The 17,018-nt window shown below is 53.5% G+C and overlaps 1 protein-coding gene across 2 annotated transcripts in view; it reads right to left on the bottom strand.

Moving 5' to 3' along the window:
- The window catches only part of ARK2C (arkadia (RNF111) C-terminal like ring finger ubiquitin ligase 2C), a 96,809-nt gene that overhangs the window by 77,339 nt on the left and 2,452 nt on the right, over nucleotides 1-17,018 (bottom strand). The gene's annotated exons all lie outside the window — the stretch shown is intronic.

The following is a 17,018-nucleotide window of genomic DNA, read 5'->3' as shown; positions in this document are numbered from 1 at the left end:
CGGAAGGAGGGCCACCATTCCAGAAGGATCACCGGAGTGTCTGGAAGATTGCCGGTCCTCAGATAGGTTCAGGAAGGGGGTGGGGCAGCTGGTTTGTGGAGGTTTAGGAAGTCAGCCTCTTTTTCTAGAATATTGACTCTGGGGCAGTTCCAAAGTTTTTTAGGAAGCGCCTACCCCCGTGGTCCTCACCGGCCCCTGAAGAGTGAAGTGGGAAGAGGGTGCTCATCCCCTGGATCAGCCCGAGGCTCCCAGAGAGGCTGACAAGGACAGTGCCTATCAGAGGGTCACAGGCCTCCTGTTTCATATTTGCTGACTTCCATGTGTTCATTTGCTGGGTGTGTTCATTCTCCTGAGACTTTGGGTGTGAGAGGTCAGGAAATGTGGAAGACGAGAGGAAGGGGGATGTGTGTGGTGAGAAAGAACTCGACCTATGAGTCACAGACTGGCACTGAGGTTTGCCTCAGGGGCCTCCACAGACTTCTCAGTGGCCCCCAAAGTTTTGTAAACGGGGTGTATAAAAAAGAACGCCGAATTTCCAGCCTACAAGGTCAGCAGGTCAGCAGTTGCATGGTGCTCCATCACCTCATGGACTAGTAAAAGGTTTTTTAAAAGACAATTAGAACCAGGACAAACAGGTATTTTTAAGGTGCATCCTAGTTCCAGAAACGTGAAAAGTGAAAGCATGCACATCTGAGAGGCCCGTGGACGCGGTGGCAGATGGTGGCGGTTCCTTCTCTGACAACCGGAAGGGCATCGGGCAGAGCCCCTGGAGATGTGCTAACCAACTACTGAGACTCGCAAAGATTTCTCCTGCTTGACCTCTAAGATATAACGGGGCCCCAGGTTGCCAACAGCACTGTTGGATTTCAGCGCCTACCCACCCCGATCTCACTTCCGTCTGTCCCGTGTCTCCTGCATGAGAAAACGCATCTTTACAGCCCAAATGAACAGAAGCCCTCACGTCTCAAAGACCCCGCACAGTATACAAACTTGTGTCAATTCATCTCCACCCTAACCCTGGGAGACAGGTCCTGTTTTGCCTGCTCTTGCCCTTCAGCACCCAGCAGGGAGCATGGGAGCTGGCACTGAGGCAAAGCCCCCAGTCCCTGACCCTTCGACACTTCGTCCCCGTCACAGCTGTTCCCCCAAGAGGTGTCCCCCCGACCTCCTGCTGGTGCCTCTGCTAACCTGCCTGCTCCTCTCTGGGTCTTCCCCAGACGTGGAAACTCCGGGGCTCCTGCCCTCCTGGTCCAGGAGTAAGAATGAAGAACGGAGTGGGGCGGGGGCGGGGTGGCCTTTATCCCAGCTTAGTACCCTTTGGCAAAACCACTTCCTCTCTCTGGGCCTCTGTTTCCTATGAAATGAGGGGTCAGATAATGGGCCAGATACCCTGGGGGTCCCTTCCAGCAAGAGCTAGGTCTTGGTGAATACCAGGTGTTCCTGAGAGCCAAGCCGACAGCCGCAGTTCTCTGGGTGTTCAGTATAGGACATTGGTGTCTGTAATGCTTCTGAAGGTACGTCTCATTTCCCTCACCAGAGGAGGCAGAAGCGTGGGCTGGGGGTATGCCTAACGCTGGCCTAGGAGCCAGCATCCTCCTTGTCCTCTGCCTGCCAGCCGTTCACACCTCCTTGGCCCCCTGACTTCTGCTCTGACTCTCGCACCCTCCCCACACCACCACAAACCATCTGTAGAGACGGCGCAGAATGAAGGGAACTTTAGGCGATGTCCCTTACCAGGGGCAGCAGGGTAGGGGACAGGGAGAAACCAGTATTTATGGAGTAGCCACTGCTTGCCTGGCTAAAAGCTGTGCGTGGCTCACTTCACTTTCACAGCCTCTCAGGAGGTCACAGGGCCTCGTGCTCACCCAGCAGCCTGACCCCCGGGCCACCCTGCCTCTGTGGCAATGCTGCACCAGCTACCACCTCTGGACTCACCCAACAACCCACAGGGCGGGGCTGTCGAATGCCTTGCCCAAGAACACACAGCTTCTGCTGGGGGCCTGCTGTGCACCACAGCCTGGGCCAGGCACTCAGAGTCATCGTCTCATTCGTAGCTCCCACACTCTGCTCTCTTCTTCTGGGCAAGATGGACAATGAGCCCTGGTCACCAGAACAACAAGGAGGATTTGTAAGTAAATGAATAAGCACATCCCATCGATACAGGTTAGTGGTTTGTCACCAGTTTGTAGGGTGGCTGGTGGCTTCTCGATTCCTGCCTTGGGGCTCTGTCCTGGCCTGTTAGTGAAGCCACGGAGGGCATGCAAGGCCCTCCCACCATGGCACTTGCCTGAGAGGGGCAGGCCAGACGAGGTTTAACGAGGATCGACATAAGGCCGAATGTGTGGGTCCTAAGAACCAATGGAGGCAAAAACGACTAGTTGTCTCCCAATCTCTGATCTGTTTTTCTGAGATAATAGAACCCCCAAATTTGGCTGGGCACAGGTCCTTCCAGAACAAGGACTACATTTCCCAGCCTCATTTGCAGCCACACGTGGTCATGGGACCTAGTTCCGGTCAATGGGATGTGAATAGGGGTGAGCCGTACAGCACGGTGTTACGCTCCTTTTGCCCTTTCTCTTCTTCCTCCCTCCTGCGGCTTGGAAAGTGGACATGGGGTGAGCGGTCCTGGGCCGTGCGGAAAAGGGCCACACTCTAGGGAGGGTGGAGTCACAAGAGAGGGGCGCCTGTGTCCCTCATATCAAATACCTGCTGCACTTGCCCAGGACCCTCAGTTGGTGTCCCCTGTAAGCCACCTTTGAGTCTCTGTCACCAGAGCTACACTGACACTCAACACAGTAGACCAGCTCCACTGGGCAAGGACATAGACAAATCCGTAGCAAGTGTTACCAGACTTGAGAGTCTTGCCCCGTGAATGAAGTTTGATAACTGTGTGAAGCGTGACCAGTACATCCGATGCAGGCTTAAGCTACATTGACAGAACCGTGGATTCTTGATTAGGCGACAGTATCAGATGGAGTTTCTACTGGCCATCTTCTCATGTCTATGGGTTTTGGATGGAGTTCACCAAGGCAAGTGTCCTAGACAGGACCCAAGGCACCCCCGGGGAGGGGGCCAGGGATGCTTGCCCTGAAGTGTTCTCAAAAGTTCCCACCAGAGGCTGCCAAGGAGTGAACCGGTGGTGGGAAGGAAAGGCCAGGGCCTTGGAGGCAGAGGACCTAAAGCTGTCACCCTGGGACAGGCCCAGGAAATACAAGGACAGGCAAGGGGCAAGGTTGCCACCCATGGGCCACTGACCTCTGTCAGGACAGGGGTTACGTGTGTAAATCAGGCTCTCCTGCCACACAACTACCTCTCCCACTGACCTGCAGGGACGGGGTCGGCCAGGCTAGGAGTGGAGGAGGATCCATTGCCTTTTGCTCCAAAGGCCCCAGGGAAACACACCCACCCCGCAGCGGAAGGCTGCTAGGTGCTCAGGGCAAGGGGACCCCTGCACCGACACGCATTGGTAGTTTTAGTGCTAGCTGAGGGATGCAACATCTGTGCACACAAACTCATGGCGGGGCCCTGCCCTCGGGTCACAGCAGGGACCTTAGTGACGTAGGAGCAAGGTTTAAACCCCAGGTGCAGTTTCTAGGCCACGTGACTTCAAACTGCCTCTTGCAAGTCCTGTTTTCTTATCTTTCAGTTGCGTTTTTAAAAAGGTCACCCAGAGATCAACACAGAATGACAGATGATGCCTATAAAGCCCCCGATGTGACACTCATGAACTGATGCTTCCCTCCTGCTGGGCAGGAGGGGCTCAGAGTCAGAGGAGGGTGACAATGCGGGGGTGGGGAGGGGGGAGCTCTGTGGGTGGAAGGAGACAGCTTTTGCTGACTTCACCATTTTGCTCGAGACCCGACCTCACTCTTTGCCAGCCTTCTCCTTTCTCTTCAGGTATCTGGGTTGGGGGGGGGCGGGGAGTCTGTGCTTGGTGCAGGGAACCTGGAGCACACTCCTTAGGCCTATCCACACCCCACCCCCACCCACCATAGCTCAAGACCCATTGAGCCAAGAGTCTACTTACTAAGCAGGTATCCTCTGAGAAAACTCCAGACTCGGGGAAGTCCTAAGCCCCACTCCCAGAGATGATGACTTTCTGGAAGGCTGGGAGAATCTGAATTTTAACAAGCTTCCAGGTGAGTCTTACTTGGTATAGACGCTAGAGTTCGAAGCTCCCCGGCCAGGTGCTGTCCCAGGGTCTCCCTCCTAGCACGGATGGTCGTGAGTGCCGCCATCAACCATCAGGGTCTGGGTTCCCGCCACTTTCCAGGATATCCCTCCCCTGCACGCTGCCAGCCCAGGGAGCTGCGAGCCTCTGGTCTCAGCACCGCTGGTGCCTTCCATGATTTATGGCCGTGACTCCCACACGCTCCGTGAGCAGGAGAACCCAGCACGCTGTTTGCAAATTAAATCCAGCCCTCCTCTCCTCCCAGGTAATGGGCCCATCTGATGATCGAAGAGCTTATAAACAGCTATCGTCAAATTAATCTCAATGTCGGAGAAATAATAGCAGTTGTAAATAAGACTGAGTGCGCCTGGCTCACCAGCTTGTTAGGACACTTTATAAAACAGGGCAGCAACATTAATATTGCACCGTCTCTTTAATTCCCCCAGCCACCTGGTGCAGAGACTGAGCACTGGCTGGGGAGCTCCCCGGGCGTCAGGACCACAGCTCAGGGCACAAGGAGGAACCCACTCAAGCAGGGCTGCTGGCCACTTCCTGGCTCCGCCACTTCTTTTCCCACCTCTGCACAATCTGTTCCCATAACCGCCTCAGGATTCTCAGGGTTGAGGGGCACGGGCCAAGCTCATAGCTCCCCATGCCCCTCGGGCAGCCTCCCCACCTCCCTGTCCTCCCCTCTAGTGGACATCACCTTTCAACCCCAGCTTGAGACCCACCTCCTCCACAAAGCCCTCCAAACCACACAGTATCCCAAAGGGGTTTTGCAATGCTTGTTTCATACACCACCAGGGGGCTATTGTGGGGACCTCAGCAAAGCGCCTGTGCCTCCCTCGTTAGCCCAGACAGACACTGCCCCTCCTGGGCCCCCGCATGGGCCCATGGAGACAATAGAGCCCTCAGGACAGTGACCACTGGGTGCCACAGGCCCAGGCTCTTCAGCAGGCCTGGGTCCCTTAAATTTCTATTTCCTGACATAATGTGTGTAGGAACTAGGGTGTGTACCTGTGGGTGCACATATGTGTGAGCAGCAAGTGATTGTGTGTCTGTATTTGCATCTGTGAATGTGAATGTACTGTGTTCTGATGTACTGTGTACGGATTTTAATGGGTGTGTGCGCTGGTGTTGTAAATGTCTGAGGATTGCATATGGCTGTGGACTGCATGGGGGCAGGGTGGGGACGGGCGTGTGTCAGGGATGAGCATCTGCGTGCACTATGTGTGAAATCAAGTGCTACGTGCACCGCGTGCGGTATATCGGGGGTTAAGACCAGGAGGCCTCCCAGCCGGCAGGGAGAAAGCCCGCCCCCAGGGAATCTGGACAAGGTCATGAATAGAAGAAGGTGGGAAGTCCCTAGCAGGTGGGGCTTTGGTACAAGGCCAGACCCTCCAGTGGTTGAGAAGTCCCTCCAGGACTACCTCAGCTTCCAGGATCCCAGCCTCTGGCAGGGGATCCCCTTGGCTGGCCAGCAAGGGTGTTGCTGAGAGTGAATGACAGGCTCACCACGGACCTCTGTCCTCAGTGTCTTCTGTGGAGTAGAGAAGGATGGCGCTCCTGTAAGGGAGACTAGGGCAGGGGGCTGGAGACTCCAAGGCGGGTGGTCACTAAGGGATGAGCCACCTTTCATGGCCTCCCTCTCAGGCATCACTTCCCCTTAGTATAAGCGAGCTCCTCGGGCCGGTCTTGAGCCAGATGACCCAGTTCCCAGGTCAGCATTTCCCAAACTGTGTTCCACGCACCAAGTTCAAGGCATGTTTCTAGGATTCACACACACACACACACACACACACACACACACACACTAGGTCCTGTGCTCAGACAGTGTGGAAAAAAATTCTACTAAAGCTGAGCCAAAGGGGTTTTCTTCATTGTGGGACTTATCAGAGCCTTTAATGTGCTAATAGGAATGTAGCATTTTCCAAGTTGTTGGAACATTTAACTCTTGCAGAGACAACTTTTAACAGCGCCGGGGTCCTGGTGTTTGGTTGGACAGTGTGGGAGTGCCTTCCCAGGCCCCTACTTCAAGGGCCCACTCAACACCCCGGCCCTGCATCCTCCACACCTCTCAGTCACCACAAACCCCTCCTTCTCCCCTCCCCCCAGGCCTCCAGCTGTGGGCCGTGCTGCTGTTATTTATTCCCCATCATGGTGTCACAGGCATCTGGCAGGGCTCCAGCCTTGTTTTCTAGGTGTTCCAGGCCATGCCCAAGTCTCGCCCTTAGCCCTTAGCTCAGGACATTGGAGCTCTGGGTAGATGAGATGGTGGGCACTTTGTCTTTGACGAAAGCCAATCAACGGGCAGCAATGCCAATCAACAGGCAACACAGCTTGCTGACAGCTAGGAGTGACAAAGCCCAGCTCTCTCACTGCACGTGCGTGCCCCCTTGGCAGTGCTGTGCTCCTCAGCCCACCCTGTGTCCCTGCAGCCCCTCTGCCTGCAGCAGCCGGGTCAGGCGCAGCATCCTCCAGGAACCCCCTTCCCCAGGGCAGCGCCCCAGGCTGAGAGAGCACCCCGCACACACCTTGGAGCACACCTTCGGATTGTTCACATGTCTGTTTCCCACCAGACTGAGTCCCTGTAGGGCAGGTGAAGCACCAAGGAGAGTACCCAGCACAGAGCGAGTGTGGAGGGCCGTTTGCTGCCGTTGTTAGTGCCCGCATGTCTCCAGTGCCCAGCACAGTGCTTGGCCCCATGCAGGTGCTCAGTGCACATTGGTTAGACAAGCTGAGTTCACGGTCAAATCTGAGCTCATTATAACCCCGTGTGGAGTGTGTGTGTGTGGGGGGGGGGTGTTACCAGGATTGTCCCCATTCTATAGGTGAGAACACTGAGGCTCAGAGAAGATTTTTGCTCTCCCGTTGTTCCCCTGACCAAATCCAGGTTCCTCCTAGGAGGAGGCAGGGGACTCTGCATGTAGAGACTCCTAGCAGGAAACCACGCACAGTAAGAGTGGCCCTGTGCTCGGTGCCAAGTGTCACGATGGGCCCATTGTATCACCACCTCACTTGACCCTCACACAGCCTGGCAGCTAAGACGCGCACCCAGATCTGGAGGAGCAGAACCAATGCCCTGAGAGGGTCACCCATTTGAGAGAAAGGTCACGACACCCCTTGGCCAGCCTCACCCTCAGCACAGCTCTTTCAAAGGACAGTGCACGGACGGACCCATGGGAGCCAGGCTGGGCAGAGTGGTGGGAGAGGAGACAGAGCTCCAGGGCAAATGTCCAGGGCCAGGGGGAATGGCAGGGAAGAAGGGGTCTGAGACAGGTGGGGTGACAATGAAGTGGGGGGGCCTAATGCTCCATAAAAAAAGAACTAAAGTCAGACAAGGGGATAGCCATGGGACTTTGAACATTCACGTCCTGGATCAGATCTGAGCCTCCCAGGAAAATGGCGTGTGGAGTGGGGGCAGGCCAACCTGATAGCTCCCCCAAGCAACAGAGCCACAGGTCTCCCCGCTCAGGGAGTAGCTCCTGCTCCGCCTCCTCTGGGAGGCCCTCCTGATTTCCCCAGGCCTCAGTGACCTCTCCCCATCCCATGTGCCAACCCTGGCCAGCTGCCTCCAGGCTAGGCCATACTTTCTGGTCAGTGTGAACATGGCCTATAGCTCAGTCTGTAAGTTCTTTGCTCACTTCAGGGGTGCTCAGGGGTCTCCCCAGCTAAGCTGTGTGCCGAAAGCTGTCTGTGCCTCAGTTCCCCACAGCCCAAAGTAGATTCTCAGTAACTTCTTATGCAATGAAGCTAAAACATGCCTGGCCCTTTCCTGTCTGTCCCCTCTGCACACCCTTAGGACCCTTCAGACTGTTCCAGGTCCAAACAGGAACATGTGCTCAGTGGTGGCAGGGCGGGTGGGAATGGCCATCTTCTGCAAAGCACCTCCCAGGACTTTGTGTGCCTATTCTGTAACGTAACACTCATTTGTCCTCTCCTCCTGTGACACTGGTATTAACAGTGATTATCTCTATTTTTTCTGATGAAGAGACTGAGGTTCAGAGAAGTCCACAGTCACCTGGCTTGTAGGTGGTAAGGCCAAGAGTTGAACCCGAGACTGCCTGATGCCAAAATGTGTACATTTCTTGCAAGTACTTAGTCTCTACCGACCACTCTTGAGGAGCCCCAAGAAGTGTGGCTGGGTTGGGGAGCAGGCCTCCCAGTCAAAGGGCCCAGAGTTCCTCTCTGGGGAGATGAAAACATTTTGGAAATAGAAAATAGCGATGGTGGCACAACGTTGTGAATGTACTTTAATGCCACTGAATTGCACACTATAAAAATGGCTAAATGTATCTTGCCACGGTAATAAAGAGAGAGTCCTGGAGGACCAGGGGCGGCCAGTGCTGGGCTCCTGCTACAGGAAGGCCTCCTTCATGCACCGGTTCATAAGGCTCATCCCTGTGCCTTGACCTTGCCCCTTGGACCCTCGCTCCCAGTCCTGGCCCTGCCTCTCCAGACCACAAACACATGAGGATTGGCCACCACGCTGAACGCCCACCCCTGGTCCCTCTGCTGTTAGACCCCACACTGTCTTCAGCTTCGCCCAGAAAGTGCCCACTGACCCCTCCACTGGGGATGCTTCCCAGTGGCCTTGAATTAAGAGCCTGACAGAGCACTGGACCTCAGAGTCAACAGCCCGGGTCCCAATCCCAACGGGGCTCTTGGAAGGTAGACAGACTTGGGTTCCTAATTCTGTGAAGAGGAGACAGTGTGCCACCCAGAAGTACTTCTCACACCTCCCCAGGAGTGCCCAAATGTCTCCGGGGTGTAAAACGCTCCCCACCCCCCAGCCCTAGGAGCATGGCTGGGACTGGCCTGCCTGAATGAACTGTGTCATTGACGTTTTGTATTTGCACTCCAAAGTTCATGCAAAATTTGCAACTGGTGACATGAGAGTGCCTTGTTATTGTAATATAAAAATCTCCTTTTCCTCAAATTTCGCAGTAAAACAGGAGACCATGCTGTGTTCCTCCTGGGGCATGGCAAGGCGCTTTTGAGCCCTGAACTGAAGTTCTGCTCCCTGTCTGCCGCACACTGTCCAGTCTCCACTGTGGTCTGGATGCTCCCAGAGGGCAGGCCAGGCCCTCCTGTGCACGGACGGCAGGAGGCAGGGCTCCGCGGGCACCACAGCACGGACTTGGTGAGCACCCTGGGATGAGCGGCACCTGCTAAGGAGTGGGACAGCACGGCTTGTCTCCAACTTCCTCCCCTTTCCCCCGCAGGAAATGTGCACTGGTCAGGGACCCTTCGGGAAGGGATGGGGACAGACGGAATAGGAAAATGCCATCCAGGTTCACGTCTGGGCTCCTCCTCTACCTTCTCTGTTATGGTCCCAGCTCACCTGCCCAGGTGAGGGCAGGTTGGCTGTTGCTCCCTTCCCCCGACATGACCTCTCCTCCCCTCACCCTTCCTCGGGTCTTCTTGGTGGGGAGAGAGCTGGATTCCTGTGTCCTGGTGGGGCTCCAGCTTCCTCCTGAGACACTTGCTGCCCTTCCTCTGCTTCCCTGGGTTGTGACAGCCCACCCCATGGGCACCCCTGCCTGGCGCAGCCTCAGTACCTCCTCAGCTGCCCCCCAGGCCCAGCTGCCGTCAGAACAGCTGACTGCCCCCTCTTTGGGCCTGACCTTCACCTGTGCCAAGGGGGTATGAGCCCACCCAATGTGAGCCCAAGGCCAGGGCTACGCACCCAGGTGTCCAACAGGGGCTCTAGTGAATGCCAACCAAACCGGGTTCTGTCCAACTGCCTCTTTTGTCTCTCCCTCGGCACCAAGTTGGATGCACGCACTGCCAGGCAGTGGGGTGAGCAGCAATGCAGGGAGCCTTGGAAAGAGGGACCAGTCTGTGGGCCCAGGTCTTCCCCTGCCACATCCTCACCTTCAGGCAGATTCTCAGCTCTGGTCAGCAGGGACGCCTCCTAGGTGGGGACCCTGTAGCTCTGACAGGCCCAGTGGCCTGCCCCCTCAGTGCATTCCAGCCCCTCCCCTGGAATGTCAAGGAGGCTGAGCCCCATCCCCATTTCCCACCCTGCCCCAAGGGCCACACTTTGAGGGAAGGAAAGCCAGGGTCTCCAGCCTGGGGTGGGCGTGAGCACATTAACCCCTTTAGTGCCAAGAGTTTGGGATTGAAAGCAATTGATCTAGGAGTGGGGTGGTCCTAGGGGACAAGTGTACTGTGGGGGTGGAGGACCCTTGAGTGGTGGGAAGGAGTGGCATGGAGGCCTGGCAGCTGCCACAGTGGAGCCAGCACTAAGCAAGCTGGCGGGTTGGGGGTGGGTGCCTCGAGTGCCTCCATCCCCTTCCTGCCCACTCACAGCCCGGGTGGTGGGGGAGGGAGCAGCAGCTGTTCGAAGCTTCCTGCCCTTCCTTGAGACAGGTGTTGGCTGAATTCTCACTTCCTCCCAGCCTCTAAGAGCTCCACCCACCCCCTCTCCACCAGCAGGCTGGTGCTGAGTCAGCAGCCACCCTTACTTCCTTTCCTAGGCCAGTGCTGCCCAGCCACCACCAACTTGGGACAAGCCACCATGAGGGTGACTTCCCTGAGGGCTGCCAGTCTCCCCTATCTCATGACAGCCCTCCCCTGGAGGACATCTGAAGTGAGGTCGGCTGCACCAGGAAACAATGCTATCCCACCAAAATTTTCAAAATTCTCGCTTGGAGGTCACACAAGAGCGGTGGGGCCAGGAGGCAGGGCCCGCCCTAAGCTTGGGCCCCCATGGGGTCTGGCACAAGCCACCAGGGGTAACTGCCCCTTCCCTCTCCTCCCGAAGCCCAGCCAGCACCCCTGCCAGCGGCCAGCAGAATCTCCATCGCTGAAGAGCTGGGGGTGGGGGGACAAAAAGAATGGAAACGTAAGTTATTCTCATCAAGAGGAAATCACAGCTTTTTAGAGCAGGAAGGGGCAATTAGGCCAATTATATCCCTTGGCAGATAGGAGGTGCGGGCACAGAGCCGTCAGAGCGGCCAATGTCGTCAGAGCGTCGCACCGGTTATTGGCAGAGATGGGGCTGCTCTCACTACATGGGTGGCCTGTCTGAGGACTGCCGCTGTGGATAATGTGAGTCAGTGTTGTTACTGTTGCCTTTGGTTGGCTTCTCTCTGTTTCATATGCAATACTTCATGTGACATGTCTTGGGCATAGATACCATTTCATGGATGGGGAAACTGAGATCCAGTGGAGGAGCTTGACCGGCTTAGGACCACAGTGGAAGTTTGTGGCAGAACTAAAACCAGAACCCAGACCTCAGAAGAGTTTATCCAAATCTTCTTCCTTCTCCAAGCCCTCTCTTACCTGCCCTCCCCTCCACCCAGCTGGGCCTATTGATCAAAGGGGCTGATAGTGGGGAGAGAGGCCTGGCTGCTGTCAGACCTGTTCCACTCCCTCCCTCCCTCCCAGACACCAGAGGGAGGTGGTAGGCAGACCAGCCCGAAGCAACCCTGCAATGCAGGGCCCGCTGAGTACCTCAGAAGCCAGCGCGCCTAAGTGCAGAGCCACAGGTTGAGTAGAATATTATGCAGCCATTAAAAGTGATGCTGTGGCCCTGGCCATGTGGCTTAGTTGGTTGGAGCATTGTCCCATATACTGTGGGTTCGATCCCCAGTCATGACACATGCCTAGGTGGAGGGTTTGATCCCTGCTTGGGGCAGAACTGGAGGCAACCAATCAATGTTTCTCTCCCTCTTTCTCCCTTCCCCTCTCTCTAAAATCAATTAAAAAAAAAAAACTATCCTCAGATGAGTATCTTAATAAAAAAATGTAATGCCTGTAAGAATAACACAGCAAAACATAAAAAGGCTTGTTTTCACTCAGTTCTGCTTACTTCCTCTAACAGTCAAGACCCTGGTGCTAATCTCCCTTCCCATCCTTCACACCCCGGNTTGAGTAGAATATTATGCAGCCATTAAAAGTGATGCTGTGGCCCTGGCCATGTGGCTTAGTTGGTTGGAGCATTGTCCCATATACTGTGGGTTCGATCCCCAGTCATGACACATGCCTAGGTGGAGGGTTTGATCCCTGCTTGGGGCAGAACTGGAGGCAAGCAATCAATGTTTCTCTCCCTCTTTCTCCCTTCCCCTCTCTCTAAAATCAATTTAAAAAAAAAAACTATCCTCAGATGAGTATCTTAATAAAAAAATGTAATGCCTGTAAGAATAACACAGCAAAACATAAAAAGGCTCGTTTTCACTCAGTTCTGCTTACTTCCTCTAACAGTCAAGACCCTGGTGCCAATCTCCCTTCCCATCCTTCACACCCCGGTTTGGGGGTCCATCACCCCTGGAAGCTTGCCATGGCCTCTACCCTGGCCTCAGACCCCTAGGATCACCCCTGAGTCACCAGCTGCCAGAATAAGTTGTTGAAACGCACCTCCCCCCAGAGAGCTTCCAATGGCTAAGGGAGCAAGATCAAACTCCACCGGAGCTTCCGGAGGCCTCCCACTCCCGGCTTCAACCCCTCTTTCGGACTTTTCTCCCCCTCCCCCTTCTCTGGACCTCCTACTGCTTCAGTCCTGCAGTTGTGCTTTAGGGAGAAGCACCTCCTGTGGCTGTGTAATGTGACAGGTCTGCACACACACCCTTACACAAACACACACACCTGCACACCTCCCTCCTCATATGAACTTTCCGTTCTTTCCAAACCAGAGCCACTGGCCTTGGCCCAGGTCTCATTCCTTCCCCACCCCTACCTGGAGCTCCTCCCTCCTGTATACACATCACTCTTTGAGGCACGTCTCAACCCCACCTCCTCCCCACGCCTCTGACTTTACTGGACCCCCAAGGCCAGTAAATTCCTACAGTTGTGAGAAATGGGGGGCAGCCATCTAGCACACCCTAGGCATCTGCTATGTATGGAGGGCCTTCGAATGGTCTGGACAAACGCTATCAGGCAGGTATTATGACAGTGGTTGTTCAGATGACGCTCAGAGCAGTGGCCTGAGCTCACCCTTCCAGCTCAACACTGGGCTACTACTCCACCCCTGAACTGGTCCATGTGCCTTCCACCTCACCATCCTCTTGGGCGCTTAGGCACAGAAGGTCTTCGACAGCACCTGGTGTTCTGAGCATCATCTCCCAGCCTCAGCATGAGCCTCAGGAGGGCAGGCACCGGGTCCTCCATTGTTTCTATCCCCCTTTGCTTGGCCCCAAGTAGGTATTCAATAAACACTCAATAACTAAATGAACAAACAAGTGAGTGAATAAATGGCTGAATACATGAAGGTGCAGGTAATGTGAGTGGTTCAGATTACCTGAGGTTATAAATGTTTGCATTTAGTGCTTAAGTCATCCAGAACATCTGAGTCTCTCAAGATAAGCCTTCCCCCTGGCTGCACTACTAATTTTCTTGGAAATATATTGGTTCATCTGTGGCTAAATCATACTGGAAATTAATAAATACTAATTCACATTCATATGATGTTAAGCCAGGAATTTTTAAAGAGCTAGGTAGAGCCATAGAAAAACCAAGGTCCAAGGGTCTTGCATGCTTGTGCACAGTGGTCTGGTGGGCCTGAGATCCACAGTCACTCTCTGAAGGGAAGTCAAGGGCCTGCATCTCCCGTCCAGGACGGCGGCCCCATGCTGCGCTTGGATCCTGCACAGAGCTGTGGCTTCCCTGGCCCAGAGAAACCATTAGGCTTTCCAATGTGACACTGAAGCCTGCTTAGTCAAAGATGGGAAAGATGTTGAAGGGAGGGGGACGGGAGGGGGCAAGAGGTGAGCAAACTGCAAAATAGAGGTGGCCCGGTCTCTGTCCTCTGCACATTAGGGCATTGAGACTCTTGTGGTCTTCTCTCCTGCCCTGGACTGCCGTAACCAGTACTTGCTGGTTTCTGGGAAACTATCACTTAACGCAACTCGTCAATTAAGTGGGCCTATCTGATGCTAGTTTTAAGAGAGTTCTCTCCTTCAGAAAGGGGAGCCATGAACAAGAGTTGTGTTCCATCTTATTGAAAGTCTGTGGTATCAGATCTCTGTAACAGATGGCTTTTCCAAAATCCTGGAGTCAAAAGTTATTAAAACAGATAGTGTCAGATGGCTGGGAGAGCAGATACAAAGTGCGATGGCTCTGTGAACGACTGGATCATCCAGTCAGGAAATAAAGCCTCCTTCATATGTGTGTGTTTATTCTGACAATCTGGGTGAAGATACTGTGTGCAGTTGATACGATGCTAAACCCTGACTTCCCATTACCCCACTGACTGGGGTATGTTGTTACTAGGTTATTAAACCATCCTCAGAAGGTATTGGTCAAATAATTCTGACATCCAGAACACTAATTTAGAAAAATAAGATCTTGGAGTTGGTCAATACTGATCTAACAAGCCACACCGACGGCCCTAGGACAAGCATGAGGGTGATCACCTGATGTGCAGTGGTTTTCTTATTGTTGAGTTGGGGGTGGGGGTGGTTTATTTTATTTCTTAAACCAGGCACAAAATTAAGTTTCATGTAAACCAAGATGAAAGGAGGAAGAGGAGAAAAGAGAAGCCCTGAAAGACCTACATATCTCTTCTTGCACAACTACAGCATGGGCTTCCGCGTGTGTCCGTGTGTCACAGTAAATCAGCTCAGCTTTCCCACCCGGGCTGGGGAGAGCGCGAGAACAAAGGGCTGGAGGAGCAAGGGCAGCCATGGGCTGGGGGCGAGGAGGGGCGCACCAAGCCACAAAGACGGCAAGGCAGCGCTGTGGTCAGGCAGCCTGCGCCGCCCAGGAAGGCGGAGGAGCAGAGACATCCCAGAGGAGAGAGGAGGAGGCCTCTCGGCCCAAGGAAAAGTGGCTCCCAAATGATGGCCCCTTGAGGGAACCCTGAATTTCTTTAATCAACTGATTTCCTCCTTCTAAAACGCCTCATTTAGCAAGGCTTGTTCTGGGCTGAAATCGAATAGGTGTAATTGACAAATGCTTGAATTTGGGTTCCACTCTGGGGGGGCGGGGAATACTTCTACACTGGCTTCTCAAGTGTAATTTTTGGGGGAAGAGAGATACATTTTAAGAAGTCTTTTTCCAATTCAACTTGAGGGTAGGTCCTGAATTCCCTCCTGCTCCCCCACTCTTTCCCTCAAATCTCACGGGGGCGCGCGCGCACGCGCACCCTCACGCACCCGCACAGCACTTAGACAATGCCAAGCGGTCTGGCTTTCTTTCTCAAGGAGAGGCGCTAGGGCCAGAGCCGAGGCAGCTGTCAGGGACTAAGCTGTAATCAGCTTTAACTGGCTCCCGGCCTGAGAGGGCACAGACCCTCTTATTCCTCCGCTCCCAGGTCAGGCGGCTGCCGCTGGTGCTGAGTGCTGAGTGCGGGGGTGGTCGGAATTGGTTCCTACTGGAAACACCTTCCTTACGGAGGATCTCCCTGCAAACCTTCCACTGACAGTCCCAAGAATGCAATATGCACAAAGAAGAGGTCAATTGAAAATTCCAGATCATGGCTTGAACTGCATGTAACATGTCACCCCCACCCCCCCAGCATGATTTAGAAGGACAGTAAATCATGGAGACGGTAAAAGGAAAAGTTCAAACACAACTAAAAATGAGTTTTTCAGGCGAGTCTGATATGCCACAAGATTGCTAGTTAAGAACAGTATCCCTTTTCTCGACTTCAGTGTTAGATGCCCTTCTCTTCACCAGCATCATAGACCTAGTGAGTGTAACTTGGGAACCAGATGAAATGTGGAGGCTATTAGCTTCACAGGTGGCCAAAGATAGGAGTTTCTCTCCACAGTGGAGCTGTTTAGGTGTGAAAGGACACCTCCCCTTCACCTCAAATGTCTATTGTAAAAAGGTATGGACTGGATGAGATTAAGGTCACCATATCTGTACCACGAAACAAAAGAAAAAAGTAAAAAAAAAAAAAAAAAGGCATTCACTCGAATCTTACAATGGGAGGTGGGAGTGGTGGGTGGGTGAGGGTAGGGATAGAAAAGCAAGGGGGGTATCTAAACAGCAGGATACGACAATAAATGGGGAAACAGCAAGAGAAAAAGCACACTAGGTTAATATAGGAAACTAGTTCTTTATTGAGAGATTGTATATTAGTATTAGTGGATTCTGTGTGTAACAATGTTGTCATGCACACAATACAAAAAAAAAGAAAGAAAGAAAAAAAAAAAAAGGCTGGGCCCACCATGCTTCGAAGGGCAACAGAACAAAAGCAGCGTACAATGAGCAGATGGCCCGGGCTACACAGTACGGTTCAGCAGGGCAACGTCTCTAACCGAGCGCGGTACATTGTCAACTGGGGGGTGTAAAAAAATACAGATCATGCTTTAGTTTTAGTACAAGAAAAGGTGAAAAAGATACACAACCAAAAGGATATTTGATACAGAAAAAATTACCCACAAAATAAGAACAGGAAGTAATCCAGCACAGCAGAACACGCTATCCCTGTTTAATGGAAAACCATTTTGCTGGGGATTCTTTTTTTTCTTTTCTTTTTTTCCTTTTTCCTTTCAGATTGCCACATGGCTATCTGGGGAGGCCACTTGAGACTTTATTTTGGAAGGGCCCTCAAAATAGGGGCCTCATTCTTTCATTATTGCTGTTTTGTTTCAAGCAGGTCTGGCCAGCGAGGCCGCAGAAGGGAGCCGGCTGTTAAAGGGGCAGCTCTGAGGGCCAGGGCAGATGTCCAAAGATGCTCTTGACATTGTACAATTAAACAATTAAGACACCATCAGCCATGGCTCCCCCTTAAGCCACGAACCTTGCCGCACCAAATTTTCAGAGGCTATGGGGTGGCAGCAACTGTCATTTCATCAAAGATTGTCATAGAAATATATTTATTATTTGTTGCCTCCGACTAAATGTGATCTGGTCACTTACACCTGGGTGCCTCCAGGAAGCTAGCTTACAGCCA

Source organism: Sturnira hondurensis, unplaced genomic scaffold (genome assembly GCF_014824575.4).
Source record: "Sturnira hondurensis isolate 20B ecotype Veracruz unplaced genomic scaffold, ASM1482457v3 Scaffold0001872, whole genome shotgun sequence".
NCBI classification, from domain to species: Eukaryota; Metazoa; Chordata; class Mammalia; order Chiroptera; family Phyllostomidae; genus Sturnira; species Sturnira hondurensis.
Note: the sequence above shows the minus strand (reverse complement) of the source record. Positions and strands in the feature narration are given on the sequence as shown.